The 14142-nt window shown below is 33.7% G+C and overlaps 1 long non-coding RNA gene across 2 annotated transcripts in view; it reads right to left on the bottom strand.

The window, feature by feature from the left end:
• Window positions 1-14142, bottom strand: part of LOC123379908 — a 113482-nt gene that overhangs the window by 12646 nt on the left and 86694 nt on the right. The window contains exon 3 of one of the 2 annotated variants that reach the window (XR_006584943.1): window positions 8685-8754. The exons of the other annotated variant lie outside the window; for it this stretch is intronic. This is a non-coding gene — a long non-coding RNA (uncharacterized LOC123379908). The remainder of the gene's footprint in view (window positions 1-8684; window positions 8755-14142) is intronic. 2 annotated transcript variants of the gene reach the window in all.

Below are 14142 nucleotides of genomic sequence, written 5' to 3'. Positions count from 1 at the left end.
GAATATCTCTGGTATTTTCTTTTCTGTTAACGTGTCCACTAAGTTATCTGTAATATTCTCACTCAAGTCAAAGTGTCTCTGTGGACAGCACCTCTGGTTTCTCTACCATCAGGAAAATGAATAATGTGCAGCAAAAAATAAACCAATTTTCTTCATGAAAAAGACACTCATAAACCCTAGATTTTCCTTGGGGACTGTCCAGTAATTGTGCAGTCCAAGAAATGTATCCAATCTCTCTTGGTTCCTCTCCTGCCAAGCCCATTTTACCTTTGACATAAAGGTGTGCCATAGTCCCCACTAGTTGCCCGCCCTTTGTTCAGCGGGAAAAGGCTCTGCTTTGTTTTTCTTCTGTGCTCAGTACCACTGGCCTCGTCTAGTGTAGGATTGCTGTCACTGAATGGCGAATGTATAACAGACTAGGGGGGATGACAAGCTAGAAATGGAAAAAGGGAGGTGATGCTCCTCCACTCATATCTTCTTACTTTTTATTGAGAAGCTTAATTACAGCTTATTTTCTCCCATGCTTCATTCATAATTTCCCAAGGCTTGTCTGATATGTTCACTTCCCTGAAACCCAATCTTTTGATATTTTGTTCCTACAAATTACAGAAGCTCGCAGTTTTCCTTTACCCTTTATGCTTCAAGCTAACACCTGGAGATGAAAATAAAAGACTCATTTTTCCATTTTAAGTCAGCCCACACTAAATTAATATCATCCAGTTACTGTAGGAGAGCCATGGAAGAATAGAATATAACTAATACATAGGTTTAATTATCAGAGTATCAACCATTTTGAAAATTCACTGGACAAACTGAATAGGTTTTAATGATCTATACGATCCCTCAGCGTCAGAATTCATGGAGTCTCCTCTTTGTTTTCCACTGAACTAATTGGTTTGCAGAGTAAATAGAATACAGTATCAATACAGAATTTTTTATAATCAATATACCACATATACATTTTTTTCTATAGCCAATGGAATACAGAATTTTGTAAGTAATTCTCTAAGTCCATTTACAAAGGAACAATCTCCATGTGCCACCTTATGGAAGGCACTACTGTAGTCCCAGGATGGCCCTTTTATTTATTTTTTATTTTTTTTATTTTTTCTTGAGGGAGAGAGAGAGAGAGAGAGAGAGAGAGAGCGAGCGAGCATACAAGCAGTAGAGGGAGAGAGAGACTCTTAAGCAGGCTCTGTGCCCAGTGCAGAGTCTGACACTGGGCTCAATCTTACAGCCCTGAGATCATGATCTGAGCTGAAATCAAGAGACAGACATTAAACTGATTGAGCCACCCAGGCACCCCTCAGGGTCACCCTTCTTTATCATCATGTCAAGTCCGACATGTGGCTTTCTAATTGAAACAGTTGGGTCTTTCATTTGATCTACATTTTATCCACAATGTATATAGAAAATACCTTAAAGCATAGTAGAGTTGAATAAATATTAAATTAATGTATAATACCCAGGCCTTAAATGTCTGTTAACAGTAAAAATATTAATTTTACTATATTTGCAATTCATTATGTAATTCAAAATTATACATTAAGATCTGAAACATGAAGGGTGTTAGGGAAATTAGCATTTTGGACCTTCTCTGGATCATGGTGCTTTTGTATTAAACAATTATTCCACTTCTCTTTTCTATAATATAACAATGACACTAACAAATTGAAGAAATTTGTTCCCAGAAGTAGCACAGATTCTGTCTCAGCTACTTAATGCATTTTGATCTCATTTTTTTTTTTCTTTTTTGAGATTTTTGCATCATGAGACAGTTAAGATATCTAATTCATATTTGTATACCCTCTATCACCTGGTTTCATGTAATGGACAAGGAAGATACTCAATATTTACTGATTACATATATACATTTGAAAATCAAGTAAATATGTTGTCAAATGTTCTGCTAGTCTAAAAAAATCTCTTCTGTACTTGGATGCTTAATATTGTAGTCCATTATATAAATGTTTCTAACATAGTTGGTTGATGAAATATATAGGGTATATATCTAAAGTATTAGTGTGCCAAATAGTCTACTGATGGCTAGCTTCCTGCTGTACCATCAAGACTCAAGTTATCTTAATAATGGAATCTCTTTTGTACATTTATAAGCCTCTAAGGATAATTTTAATATTACTTAAACTTTTGGGGATTCTCTTGTGCTCCTATTTCATCTTTGTAGGATGAAAAAGTGAATGTTACTATTGGTTTTTGGTATTATTAACTATTAAAGTATCCATATGGGAAAGCAAGAAACTTTTTCTATACATTTAGGGTACAGAATTTCAAATTATGATTTCAAAGTTACTTAACGATCTCTATAAAGATGTATATGACTATGTAGCATACCATTCTCTGTTTTACTCACAGTTGCATCATACATCCTTATACTTCCTTGCATTATTAAGTGATCAGTTCAAGATTCCCTTATCTTTAGGGGCAACTGGCTGGCCCAGCCGGTTAAGCATTGGCTTCAGCTCAGATCATGATCTCATGGTTGGTGAGTTCGAACCCCACGTCGGACTCCATGCTGACAGTTTGGAGCCAGGAGCCTGCTTCAAATTCTGTGTGTCCCTCTCCCTCTGACCCTCTCCCTCTGACCCTGTCCTGCTTGCACTCTCTCTCTCTCTCTCAAAAATAAACAAACACTAAATATATTTTTTAAAAGATTCACTTATCTACATAAACTGTCATTTTAGAAAATATTACAATAAGCTAAATAACTGAAATTTGAAACAAACTTTATAATATTTGGTGTTAATATTGTACATTTCAATGATAAAAATGCAGTGTATTTGTGGCACTCCTAAGTTTGGAAAACCTTAGGTACAGGAGCTAAATTTTCTATGGGAACTTAAAAACAGTTCCAAAGGATCCTTTGACTATGGTTTCTTTATTAGGTAATATTATTGAGTCAATGATAAATTTCCTGGGTCTGTTTAAAAAGTAGTATATAACTTATATGCTGAAGTATTTGGGAATAAGTTATCAAAATGTTTGCAAAAACTTCATATGATTCAGCAAGCAATTAGAGAAATAGAGCAATAGGAAAAATGTGTGAATATGAGTGAAGGTATATCTTTACATTTTTTTCCCCATCATTTTGGTAGGTTTGCGAATTTATAAAGGAAAATGCTAAGTAGAAAAGCTTAAACTGTGTATCTAGAATAATGTGTGAAATGGAAGCCTCTGTTATTTTTTCCATTAGTTTGGAAATTTTACTAATTGCACATCACAGATTTCATGAAAAATGCTCATAATATACATGGAATTAGCACAATGCAGTTATCACAAACAGCAGTGAGCTTTCTACCAGTTCTGGATAGGAATATCTTGCATTTATAAAATATATTTTTCTGCTATTGAAAAGCTAATGTTAGACAAATAACTTTTCGTAATTCCCCACTGTGTTTTACATAAGTCAGTCTAAATAAACTTGGGACTCTTTTATTTATATTAAGTTATGAATTATATTATATGCAAATGGATATTTGACATGTGGCCACATTATAATGAAAGCATGCAAATCTAAGTAATAAATCAATCAGATTTTCTTGAAGTATGACATCAGAATAAGAAGGAGCAAGTGAAAAAACAAAAGTCTGGTATGGTAGTATTCTCTTATACTTAGCTAGAGTCTAGGATCTAATATTCTGAAAAGCATTGCAACATTTATTGATTCTTTATAGGGCACTCTGTACACAGTGTTCCTTTTCAGAGGGAATCTCAGATGTCTGCTATTGAATCTCAATGCTCACATTTGTAAACTAAAGACATTAGACCAAATGATTCCTTATTGAACACAAAACAAGTATAGTAGGCATAATTTGCTGTAGGTAGACATCTTTGGGAAAGATAAACTAAGATTATATTCTTTGATGCCTACTATGTACTACACAGTTAAAGCATTTTTATTGTTTCCTCTTTATAATCGCTCTGTGAGGCCTGTTTCACTCTTCCCATTTTCCAGTTTATATTTAGTTTTGTTTTCCTTTTTTTCTTTCTTTATTTTTATTATTATTTTTTTAAGTATGCTTCATGCCTGGCACTGGGCTTGAACTCACAACCCTGAGATCAAGACCTGAGCTGAGATCAAGATTCTAACGCTTAACTGACTGACTCATTCAGTTAACTTCCAGTTTAGAAACTTCATCTCAAAGAGAAAGAATAACTGGCATAAAATCTCACAGTACATTAATGGAAGGCCTGGGATTTAAATCTAGATATATCTGGTTGCAAAATAAATAAAGGTATATATCCCTAGAGTTTCTATGATACAAAATCATTCCTCCCTCTAGGTCCTATTGCCTCCACTGTATTTACTTCACAAGTAGAAATTCATTCTTCTCTATCTAGTTCGGGAAGCATTTAATGTGTTTACTTGGAAATTACAACAATAGCTTAACTTCTTTTCCAACTCATAGCACCTAACACAGTTTTGTCATAAGGGCAGCCATTAAATAAACAATTGATGATGAAAATAATTGTTTCCATTTCTATTTACCATAGGAGGCAGTGGCACTCCTGATTATGTTTTAATGTTAACATTTAAGCGGTTTTAGATAGAATCTGCCATTCTTATTTTTTACAGTTCAGAGATTTGAGTTTTTAAATATCAAATTGTCAGCCAATCGCCAATCAACAAGTATACATTGAGCAACCTCAGGGTGCATTATCAGAATCTTCAACAGTAATTTCCATAAAAATGTGACTCTCTCCAAAAATAGATGAAAATTTACTTACTGGTCTAAGCTTGCCTTTCCCAACAGATCAGCATTTTTCATATGTGCTTATATAGATGCTTATTTGAAATAACTGCATCACTTCTAAATCATGTTACCCCAGTTCTCTGCATGTCCTTGACATTCCTTTATCATCCTCATCATTGTGCTGCATGTTCAGCCCTATTAGTTTTGAGCTTAATGCTGTGCAGTTTAGCTGGCTGATAAAAGCCTTATTGTAGTGTTTTTAATACCTACAGCGCCTCTGTGATTTTGCACAAATTAATTGTTCTTTTGTAGCTATTTTAGCTTTTTAGTACTTTGAAGCTGTTACTGAGGAGATAGACAAGGGGGAACTGTGGTTTACAGCACGACAGCTTAATTTACATAGGCAATGTGAAGTGGAATGATGAGGAAATTAAATCGAGGAAGAAAAAAAAAAAACCTGCATGATTGAAAAACATTTGTATTTGACCTGAATGATCCAGCTTGAAAAACTACCTAAATGGAACTACCCAGATGATTGCTGTGGCCTTCGCTTAAGTTTATTTGAATAATAGACTAAGAGACCGAAAGCACATATTTCTTTAAAAAGCAAAAACAAACAAGATTTATGACTGGCACTAAATTTGCAGTAAAGGATAAGGAGATCATTTATAATATTTGAACATTTTCCAGAAAGTGATCAAAAGAAATACCTAGTCTATGTGCCGATCCATGTACAAGGGGATATAGAAAGGGACATGTTTTCGGATCAATTCTTTCATTTGGCAACTCTGATGAACACCTCACATGCTCATTCCCTGATGTATGTGTCTCTAAAGTCATCCTTTTCAGATTTCACCGTTTGTGTTTTCCCTTTGTTATCATAAGGGATCATATATCCCATCGTGTGGAATGCTTTAATACTCTTTTCATATCATTAAGGACTCCTGTAATGCATTTTTAAAAATTAAACAAACAAATCACTTAGGGCATTGAACTTGGAGCTAGGGATAGAGTAAGGAGCAGAAGAGGCACAGCATTTGTTTTATAGGAGTTATTTTGTATAATATTTGTATAATAGCTAATTTGTATAGCTATTTTATATATTTTTATATAATATAAATTTATAAGTATAAATTTATATATAAATATACTACTTTATATAATATTTATTTTATATAATATAATAGCTATTTTATATAAATATAAAATAATAAAAGTATAGATACATACTTACAAATTTAAAAAAAACACAAAACTTAAGATATAAACATTAATTTCAATATCAAATGATATAATTAATATTATGAAAGGCATTGGCTGTGTGGTGTATAGAATCAAGGAAGAAATTAGGGTAGGAATGAACTTAATGGTAGATGGAAATAGAGAGGTAACCAGGCTATGGTATGTTTCAGTGATAATCATTTTCCATTTTCTTGCTAAACTGTTTTGTATGGTTTTCTAGAATTTTTTTTATTTTTATTATTATTATTTTTTTTGTGTGTGTGGGGAGGGAGAATCTTAATATCCCAGAAATGGCTGGGATCAATCAGAGTTTAATTCACATTCAGAGTCATCATCATAAGAAGTACAGTCTGAAGCATAATTACTTCTTAGTCTTCTTTTGTTTCTAGAATGCTGGGGCACCTGTGGTGCTGATTCCACTATTTCCAGGATTAGCAAAGAAGGTAAAGAAAGAAATAGGGTTGGAAAAGAGAGATCAATGGTGGAATGATAGAGAAGGGAAAAAAAAAGAGGAGAGGGAGATAGAATGAGATAGATAAAGAGGAAAGGAGAGAAAGAAGGAGAGAGAGAAGAATGGAGTGAAAGAACGAGACAGAAAGAGAGAGAGACATGAAGATAATTTACAGAAAGAATGACAGTGATTAGTGTAAGGTTGACAAGAAAATTCTGATATGGAGGGAGCTATGTTATCTGATATATAGGTTTTTTGCTCTTTCATCTTAAGTTATACTATTACTGCTTAGTATTTTCTTGGCTTTTATTTCCTAAGGAAAGTCCCTCTAAAGAACAGTTAATAGCAGAGGAGGTTCACTGAGATGAATATGAAATCAAAGAAAGAAAAGCTGTCTAAATACCCATGACTATCAAAAGTACTCGTTTTAATGAACATTTTCTCTTAGGAGAAAGAAACTCTTCTGATAATATAATGGTTATCCATTCAATTTTTCTAGATCTGGTCACGGGACAAGTCTGCTAAGTACTATGAAGTAGTTAATGTATTGATTTAAAAATGGATTTTGCTTATGATGTAATTGTTTTTTTTTCCTCTATAAACTATAAGATGTTTCTTACTAGCAGAATTCCCTGAACATTCTAATGTGAAATTCCTACATTTCTTTACAAAACTTTTAAAATTTGTGAGTTCAGTATTCTGCATGTTAGGGTGATTATACTTCTACACCGTTATGAATTAATGGCAAATATCAAATTAATAAAACAAGATTAGGAGTTGGCCAACTTTTTCTGTAAAGGGACAGATAGTAAATATTTTAAGCTTTGAACATCATAAGATCTCTGTCATAACTATTGAGCTCCACGACTATAGCACAAAAATAGCCCCAGGCAATACCTCAACAAATGGCCCTGTCTGTGTTTCATTATAAGTTTATTTACAAAAACAGGAGGCATATTGGATTTAGCCCATAGGCCCTAGTTTGGTGACTTCTTTACTAACGATCTGTAAATTTTCAGAAAATTTTACATATCTGTAAATGCATGTATTAACTTACTACTACATTTCTTCTCATTATTTGAGAGGTGCTGGAGGCTACCATTTGGATATCAGCTGCTAAAGACAAAAAAATTTTAAAAATAATTGGACAGTCTTGAATTGTTAAAAATGCAAAACAGTTTGAAACATGGAAACACTATGCAGTTTGTTCATTAACCCCAACGACTAGTATTCCTATCATTTTTGAGATATTTTTAAAAAGGGTCTTTTTAATGTTTATTTATTTTTGAGAGAAAGACAGACAGACAGAGAATTAGCAGGGGAGGGACAGAGAGAGAAGGAGAAACAGAATCTGAAGCAGGCTCCAGGCTTTGAGCTGTCAGCACAGAGCCCTATGCGGGGCTTGAACTAACCAATCGCGAGATCATGACCAAAGCTGAAGTCAGATGCTTAACCGACTGAGCCACACAAGTGCACTTTGTAACATTTTTATGTAACAAATCTCTTGTCATTCATTACTCTACAGTGTTTATAAATCTTTCATATTTGAATATTTTTGGGATATTATGTTGATAAAGTGTTTTGTACCTGCTTTGAAATTAGATTGATTTCCTTTGATAAAGAACATTACTCTGTCTTCGATGTTTGACCCTAAGTAGGGTCCCCCTGTCTCTCTCTTGGTTCTAACACTGCATCACATTACCTTTGTGACTTAGGAGGACCACCCATGAGTGCTCTCTGCCTCTGCAGGCTGGTGGGAATTTCAAACAGCACAACCTCTGGCCCCCATGATAAACCCCATTCCAGTTTCAGCCCCTGCCCACAGTAAAAATCTGAAGCTAGCCCTCACCTCCTTTCCTCTTCAGACTCCTGTGTGAGCTTTACCCTTCCCAAAAATCATTAACTTGATGTGAGCACTAAATTTACTTTATATTTACTGATTAGTGATTTGAATTATCTGGCTTCACATCTAAATAAATTTTAGGATGGAGAACCATGCCAGACTGTAGGCCAACTTCTCAAAACTCTTTTATCAAAGCATCTCCTTTTATCAAAGCATCTTTAGACATGTCTACTTGGGACACTTTTGCATCTGAGAGTCAAATATCTTCCTCCTCATACTTCAGGTCTCTCTTCAGTTGTCCCCTTATTAGAGAACATCCCTGACTACCCTCTATTAAAAATACTGTCCAAAGAGCTCCCTTTCCTCTTCTTTATTTTCTGTCAGAGCATTTGCCATGTTTAATATATATTCCACACTTATTTATTTGTTTACTGACCCTTTTAGAATACAGGCTTCATAAGGACAGACATTTTCATCCGTTTTGTTTGTTGCTAAATCTCCAGCACCTAGAACATAATACATAATAAATACTAATACATCCTTTGTAAGTAAATAAGTCAATATATTAGTGTTGATGTTACATATGATTTTTCTTATATATCTCTCCAATCCCCCTGTGGTATTCTAATATTATTCTGTATATTAAACAAATAAATAGAAGGAAAGAAACACAAGATAGCTTTTCAATTTATGAGAAATTAAATTTAGCAATTCCCATCAATGTCACATCCATTTATTCTCTGCTTAGTGATGCAGTCATTTTTTTTTACACTTGGTTCCATAAATTATTTTTCTGTCATGTATATCTTTTTAAATATAAAAGCACTCAACAACCCCAACACACCTTATTGGCCCCAATATCTGGTTTCACCTTAATATTAACTTATCATTTTTGTTTCTGAGCGATGTTGAAGCAAAATTCTATTACTAATAGTAATAATACCAAGGATCTTTACATAAATAACCTTAATTTATAATGTAATTTTATTGTATCTTACAAAATCAAAGATGCCATCAATTGTAAAACACATTTTCATACATGTAGTACAAAAGAAAAAAATAGTTCTGTCAATTAAAACATGACCTATACTTCATTAAGAAGTAATTATAAGGGGGTGCCTGGGTGGCTCAGACAGTTCAGTGTCCGACTTCGGCTCAGGTCATAATCTCACATTTTTTTTAAACTTTTAAAAAAAACCTTTATTTATGTTTGAGACAGAGAGAGACAGAGCACAAGCAGGGAAGGGACAGAGAGAGGGAGACACAGAATCGAAAGCAGGCTTAGGCTCTGAGCTGTCATCACAGAGCCCAACGTGGGGCTCAAACTCACAAACCGTGAGATCACTACCTGAATTGAAGCTGGTTGCTTAACCAGCTGAGCCAACCCAGGTGCCCCAAACAATCTCACACTTTGTGAGTTGGAATCTGACATCAGGCTCTGTAATTACAGCAAGGAGCATGGAGCCTGCTTTGGATTCTACATCTCCCTCTCTCTCTGCCCCTCCTCTGCTCAAACTCTCTCTCTTAAAAATAAAAATAAACATTAAAACAAAATTTAAAAAAACAAAGAAGTAATTATAAGTATATTTACAATATTTTATATTTTTCAAGGGAGCTGCTTTAGTTGTAGTTGCATAAATTTAGACATACATATAAATATATGCTATTGATAGAGATATTAGTAAATACAGTGGATAAGGTATCCCTAAAATATGTTTTTTTTGAAATCTAATTCTTCTAAATTACTTTTATACTTAGAGTCACCCTATTTATATTTCTTCAGAAGATATTCTCTGTGCAATTGAGATGCAAAATTTCTTACAAAACTTTTTCATTACTGTCAATGGGAAAATTTTTCCAAGCTGTTAACTCTCATTGTGCAAAATTTGAAAATGATAATTTATTTATTAGACCAGAAATTTTCATCAGAAGGTATTTAAATCACAGTCAAGATTCATGTTCCTTCTTCAAATGGTTCTTAAATTATGTGTTGACTGAAACTTAAGGGTTTGCATCTGTCTGTTTGTGACAAGAAAAGTATCTGAGTATGTGTGCACAAACAAGAGCAATTACAAAATGGCAGCTCATGGATAAGAGCAAGGGAAATTCAGAGATGTCCAAACGAGAAGTCTTTGAATGAGCCATATATAGCATATCACATGCCATTAATTTTAAGAACCCAAAAGATCATATATTAAAACCCGTGTAGATAAGAAATTAGGGGCTGCCCAAATTAATTTGCCTAGTGAGTAACTGACCTAGGACTATTTTATATCCAGCACTCCTACCTTGTAATTTGGAATGCATTATGAACATATATAAATTCTTTAAGTTATAATTACTATGCAGGGTTTTGTATATATATTTAGATTTTGTTCTTTTGTTAGAACTGTAAAAACATGTTTTTTTTTGTTCTTTTGTTAGAACTGTAAAAACATGCGGATGGTTCTTATATCTTTGAAATTCTACTTCTTCCTACTGATGCAGGCCTTTTTTTTTTTTTTAATTACACATTAGGCAACTGGTGCAGCCACTCTGGAAAACAGTGTGAAGGTTCCTCAAAAAAATTAAAAATAAATCTACCCTATGACCCAGCAATAGCTAGGCATTTACCCAAGGGATACAGGAGTGCTAATGCATAGGGGCACTTGTACCCCAATGTTTATAGCAGCACTTCCAACAATAGCCAAATTATGGAAAGAGCCTAAATGTCCATCAATGGATAAAGAAATTGTGGTTTATATACACAATGGAGTACTATGTGGCAATGAGAAAGAATGAAATATGGTCTTTTGTAGCAACGTGGATGGAACTGGAGAGTGTTATGCTAAGTCAAATAAGTCACACAGAGAAAGGCAGATACCATATGTTTTCACTCTTATGTGGATCCCGAGACACTTAACAGAAGACCATGGGAGAGGGGAAGGGAAAAAAAAAGTTAGAGAGGGAGGGAGGCAAACCATAAGAGACTCTTAAAAACTGAGAATAAACTGAGGGTTGATGGGGGTGGGAGGGACAGGAAAGTGGGTGATGGGCATTGAGGAGGACACCTGTTGGGATGAGCACTGGGTGTTGTACGGAAACCAATTTGACAATACATTTCATATAAGAAATAAAAAATAAATAAATATATAAATAATAAAATAAAATTACACATTAGGGCACCCAGGTGGCTCAGTTGGCTAAGTGTCAAACTAAGGCTCAGGTCATGATCTCATGAGTTTGAGCCCCGCATCAGGCCCCATGCTGTCAGTGTGGAGCCTGCTTCGGATTTTCTCCCTCTTTCTGCCCTCCCTCACTCACTCTCTCTCAAAACAAATAAACTTAAAAAAATAAAACCACAGGTTAAAATATAATTAACTTTTGTTTACTACTTTTTTATGTTTTAAATATCAGTTTATATATACATACATATATATATATATATATATATATATATATATATATATATATATTTGACTTGGAAAAATGGAAAGCCCTTACTTATTATTAATCTAGAACTAAATGGTTCATTTAGTGGCAAAACATAGTCTTAAAACAATCAACTTTTGTTGTTACTTAGGCAGAGATAATTTTGTATGTCTTATTTAATGTTAAAATTTTAAAACTTTACAAATAGAAGGGATCTTCCTTATATAGAATCCCTAGTGTAATTTACCATATTTTTTTTCACTGCAGAGTTTGTAAACAAAAAAAAAGTTAGATAAATCTCTCAATGTCACACTGCTGGCTAATGTCTGCATCTAAACAAAACCCAAGTCCTTGATACAAATTTCATTTGTTTCCCCTACTACTTTATGCTGAATGGATTATATCTGTGGACTTTCATTTCTGTGAGTGCAAGTACTTTATACTCTTCCTTTACATAGCCATAGTGCCTTAGCACAATGTACTATCACATAATATGTATTCCCTATATCGTCAAATAAATGAATATGATGATCATCTGATCCCAAGCAAGAGTTAAATGGGAAAAAAATCTTTAAAAATACCAACAAATTTTGCCTAGAACAAAATAGCACCTGTATGTTTTTAAAATTTTTTTTTAGTCATTGCCTACATGTAATAATAGGTAAACCAGTCATTTTTTTCGTCATTGCCTACATGTAATAATAGGTAAACCAGTTATGTATGTTATGTATGGTATCTATGTATCTGTGTATCTATCGTCAATCTATACATGTATGTGCAAACATACAAATACACACTCACAATTAAATGTGGTGGAAGAGATGCAAGTCTGGCTTCTAAAATCTAAAAGTTCTTACATAACCCTCCAGATGTCCTAAAATATGGTGGAACAGCAGAGTGAATGGAGTCCGGGACTTGTATAGAGTATTTCCCCCTGCCCTCCTTTTAAAAGAAATGTTTGTTTGTTTGTTTGTCTGTTTATTCATTCATTCATTAATTTTGAGAGGGAGCAAGCAGAGGAGGGGTAGAGAGAGAAGAGAAAGAATCCCAAGCAGGCTCCATGCTGTCATCACAGAGCCTGATGCAGGGCTCGATCTCACAACTGTGAAATCACAACCTGAGCTGATATCAGGAGATGGTTGCTTAACTGAATAAGCCACCCAGGCATCCTCCTTGTCTCCCTAAACAACAGAGGATGTGATATAGTTTTGGGCTACTATTGACCTTTTGATGATACATCAGGAGGGTCATTTTCTTCTGGACCACAGTTGACCATGGATAACTGAAACTGTATAAAGAAAATCATGGATAACTGGGGACTACCGTATAAGATGTATAAGATAAATATAGATATTCTATCTATATAGCATATATTTGTTGGAACATATATACTGTACTGTAGTATATATAACATATATACCTATCTATATATAACTAATTTGATTATTATTATGGTTGGGCAATTAAAAAAATAAAAACATTTACAAATTATTAATATACTATTCCAATTTTGAGGATATGAATCTTACTGATTGAAATGGCTGATATATATATTTATACATACACCTTGTTTATATGTACACACACACACATAAGCATACAGTATTTGTTGTCTTTTCTTTATGTCATTATTGGCTTGTTGACCTGAGCATTTTAGAATGGCATATATTTTACTAAAAAGGAAATAAAAAGAGATTCTCTCCTCTGAAATAATATTGAATCAAGACCATGATTTAATTTTGTGTACTGTGTTTATGCACTATCCAACTTCCAACGTCATTATCAGTGCGTTTAGCCCAGATCAATTAAGGAATCAAATCCCATTGCACAGGTATATATAATGTTTTTCTTCAATATTGTAGAATTAAAATTGCAGTGCCTTCCAATCAGACCATAAGCAATGTGGTAATCAAGCATTAATTTAGCAAGTTCATTTTTCTATTACACTGTTTTCAACACAAAGTTACTGCATTAGTATTTCTATAGCTCGGAGGTCAAATTGAAAGAGAGTTTGCAAGAGTAACTATACAAAACACCTTGAGCTAAGTGTAATGAGGGTTGACTTTGAGATTCCCTTGGTCAAGCTTAAAATTGGTCTCTTATTTAATCATATTCAAAGGAAAAGATAACAGTATTTTATTGAAAAATCTAAGGCATTAACATTTTAAAAATTTACAGCAGAGGCAGATGTTGAGGGAAAACATGAAAATTCACTCCAACATTTTCCACAGTCCTTATTCAATCTCCCCATTGACTTATTTCTCCTAAATTTTATGGTAAAATAATTTAAAAATGTACTTCTCATAAATATCAAAGCAATCTTAAGGTGATATGCTATTTCAGTCTGTATTCATGTCCAAGTATGAAGTATGTTGTATTCCCTTAAGTATGCATTTGTCGGGGTAGTTATCAAATTTTGTTAGGTGTAAAATAATTCGCTTGATTGTTTGAAAAATATGATGGGAAATAAAAAAGAAAAAGAT

The sequence above is a fragment of the Felis catus genome, chromosome C2, assembly GCF_018350175.1.
Source record: "Felis catus isolate Fca126 chromosome C2, F.catus_Fca126_mat1.0, whole genome shotgun sequence".
Lineage (NCBI taxonomy): Eukaryota > Metazoa > Chordata > Mammalia > Carnivora > Felidae > Felis > Felis catus.
The sequence above is the reverse complement of the archived record's forward strand: the minus strand, read 5'-3'. Positions and strand labels throughout refer to the sequence as shown.